Below are 3,367 nucleotides of genomic sequence, written 5' to 3'. Positions count from 1 at the left end.
TTGTATTAACATATTGTCTTGTCAAAAAAAATTTAGGCCCAAAATCCGTTTGTCAGGACCCATATCCATACAATAAGAGAACATCCATCCACATATCCAAACCCATTTTCTCTCCTCTCATCCTATATTCCAGCTTCTTTGTACCTTAACTGATCCCTTAAAACATATTTGATTTAAGTGTCACACGGTTTATCAAAGGGATTAATTTTTTTTCTTTTAAAACCATTTATTCAACATTTTAAAATAATTAATCAAATATGAAAAACATAATCTCTATATATTCACTGAATCATCATCATTGTACTCTATTATTTCATATTAACAAATTTAAAAATATAAATTAACAAATTAATGAATATAAATATTAATTTAATTAGAGACTTAAATCAAATAATCTCTTTCTCTTAAAAATTTTCTCATTTTTCATAAAAAAATAATTTATCATTTCTTGTTTTTCTTCCTTGAAAACTCTGTAATTCGCCACCAGTGTCAATAGCCCTTTTAGAGGAGTCATCATAACCAATTAAAATTATAAACATCGTAGAAATATTTATTCGATTATTTAATTTTTTTCCTAATAATATAATCGAACGTGACTCTTACTTATCTTTTTGTTCAATTAAAATATAATCTACAATTTGCTATTTAATATTGGTTAGGTGACACTTATTTAAAATATAATATAATTTTTTTTCCTCTGCATACTTTTGGTACATTTTCTTTTTCCTCATTATTTTCTTTACATTCCTTAAGCATTTATGTTTGAAAAACAAGTAATTAATAATCCATGTAGTGGTTTTAGTTATAAAAATAGGGATTGGTACGAGATTCGAATTTAACATGTTTAGTCTTTACCCGATTTTGTTGGGCCAGATTTAAAAAAAAAATAAGTTCAGATCAGATCGAGTTCAAATTTATTGTGAACAATATCTGATTATAAAAATAATGTAATCATATCTTATTTAGGGATAATTATAATAATATCTCTCTATATTTTTTCCATAGATTCCTATAAAATAAAATAAATTTTTATAATATATTTCGAGTCGGGTGAAATCACCTTAAACTCAAGTCGGGTCAGATTTCGGGTAGTGAGTGCATACTTTTTTGGGTCGTATTGGGTTGGTCGAAAACCTAACCCGACCCATGCCCATTACTAAGTAAAAATGATTGTTATTCACCCTAGAGATCCTGAATTTGAATAGTTGCATCTATAGGATGTACAAGTTTATCAAATCTAGGACCTCTGAAAATGATAATTTTTTTCTTTTACTAGTGAGACCCTTGTTGAGTTTTAATTTTTTTACTTTGACTCATTTAATAAAATATGTACTTTTTATGATAAAATAGTTAAATTAATACAAAATTGTATTTGATAAATAAAAAGTTAAATTTAAATTACTATACTATCCACGTACAACGTAACATAAAATATCTGATTTTTAAAATGAATGCAAATTTAGTCAAAATTAAAGTAAAATAAACAATATCAAATATTGATAAAACTCATGATTAAAAACTCTCAATTGCTTAATTATTATGCAGTTTTCTAACACAATCGCAGCAAGAAAAGGGCCAGGCGAGGGGTATAATGATGAAACGAAAGAAAAGTTTCAGAAAGTTGGTAAGTTAGTAACAATTAAAAATGGATAAATCTTCTGTTAAGAAATTAAATTTTGATCGATCTATAATTATTTTATTTTATCTCTTATAAAAAGATGGTCATGAAATGGATAATACATGAAAAGAATATGTTATAAACCCAATTCCTTTTTTCTACCATCCGAAGAAAGTTGATAAGTTTCAGTAACATGTAGAAATGGATAAATATTGCTACAAATTTAAATTTTGATCGGTCTATAATTATTTTATTTTATCTCTTATAAATAGATGGTCAGGAAATGATCAATGCATGAAAAGAATATGTTATAAACCCAATTCCTTTTTTCTACCATCCGAAGAAAGTTGGTAAGTTTCAATAACTTGTAGTAATGGATAAATATTTTGTTACAAATTTAAATTTTGATCGGTTTATAATTCTTTTATTTTATCTCTTATAAAAAGATGGTCAGAAAATGGACAATGCAGGAAAAGAATATGTCATAAACCCAATTCCTTTTTTCTACCATCCGTAGAAAGTTGGTAAGTTTCAGTAACATGTAGAAATGGAAAAATCTTTTGTTACAAATTGAAATTTTGATCGGTCTATAATTCTTTTATTTTATCTCTTATAAATAGATGGTCAGGAAATGGACAATGCAGGAAAAGAATATGTTATAAACCCAATTCCTTTTTTCTACCATACGAAGAAAGTTGGTAAGTTTCAGTAACATGTAGAAATGGATAAATCTTTTGTTATAAATTTAAATTTTGATCGGTCTATAACTCTTTTATTTTATCTCTTATAAATAGATGGTCAGGAAATGGACAATGCAGGAAAAGAATATGTCATAAACCCAATTCCTTTTTTTTACCATCCGAAGAAAGTTGGCAAGTTTCAGTAACATGTAGAAATGGATAAATCTTTTGTTACAAATTGAAATTTTTATCGGTCTATAATTCTTTTATTTTATCTCTTATACATAGATGGTCAGGAAATGGACAATGCAGGAAAAGAAAATGTTATAAACCCAATTCCTGTTTTCTACCATACGAAGAAAGTTGGTAAGTTTCAGTAACATGTAGAAATAGATAAATCTTTTGTTACAAATTTAAATAATTTTGATCGGTCTATAATTCTTTATTTTATCTCTTATAAATAGATGATCAGGAAATAGATAATGCAGAAAAAGAATCTGTTATAAATCCAATTCCTTTTTTCTACCATCCGAAGAAAATTGGTAAGTTTCAGTAACATGTAGAAATGGATAAATCTTTTGTTACGAATTTAAATTTTGATCGGTTTATAGTTCTTTTATTTTATCTTTTATAAATAGATGGTCAAGAAATGGACAATGCAGGAAAAGAATATGTTATAATCCAATTCCTTTTTTCTACCATCCGAAAAATTAGTAAGTTTAAGTACATGTAGAAATAGATAATCTTTTGAGACGGAATTTAAATTGGATCAATCTATAGTTGATTTGCAGAGACTGTGAAGTTTGTTGTTGTTCACCTGAAGACTATGTTCATCAAAAGAGAAGTAATCGTTTAATAAAATATGGGCTTTCAAGGAAGAAGAATCTTATGTATTCAAATAATATCTGTGTTGTATTTATATATATATATGGCCAGAAAGATCAATAATTGAAGATGGGTGAAGCATTGTCTCCTATTTATATTTCCAAATTGATGAAAAATTATTTCATTTGGACATAAGCTCTGTGTAAAAGTGACAAAAGAAAGTAAAGAAAATCATTAATTAAAA

The 3,367-nt window shown here is 26.4% G+C and overlaps 1 long non-coding RNA gene across 1 annotated transcript; it reads left to right on the top strand.

Annotated features, from left to right (window-relative positions):
* Positions 1 to 1,882: 1,882 nt before the first annotated feature.
* On the top strand, positions 1,883 to 2,574 carry LOC120141505. The gene is made up of 4 exons (XR_005517772.1): positions 1,883 to 1,968; positions 2,065 to 2,142; positions 2,239 to 2,316; positions 2,413 to 2,574. It is a non-coding gene; the product is annotated as an uncharacterized LOC120141505 (long non-coding RNA).
* The last annotated feature ends 793 nt before the right edge of the window (positions 2,575 to 3,367 follow it).

The sequence above is a fragment of the Hibiscus syriacus genome, unplaced genomic scaffold (assembly GCF_006381635.1).
Source record: "Hibiscus syriacus cultivar Baekdansim isolate YM2019G1 unplaced genomic scaffold, ASM638163v2 tig00002237_pilon, whole genome shotgun sequence".
In the NCBI taxonomy this organism is placed as follows: domain Eukaryota; kingdom Viridiplantae; phylum Streptophyta; class Magnoliopsida; order Malvales; family Malvaceae; genus Hibiscus; species Hibiscus syriacus.
Note: the sequence above shows the minus strand (reverse complement) of the source record. Positions and strands in the feature narration are given on the sequence as shown.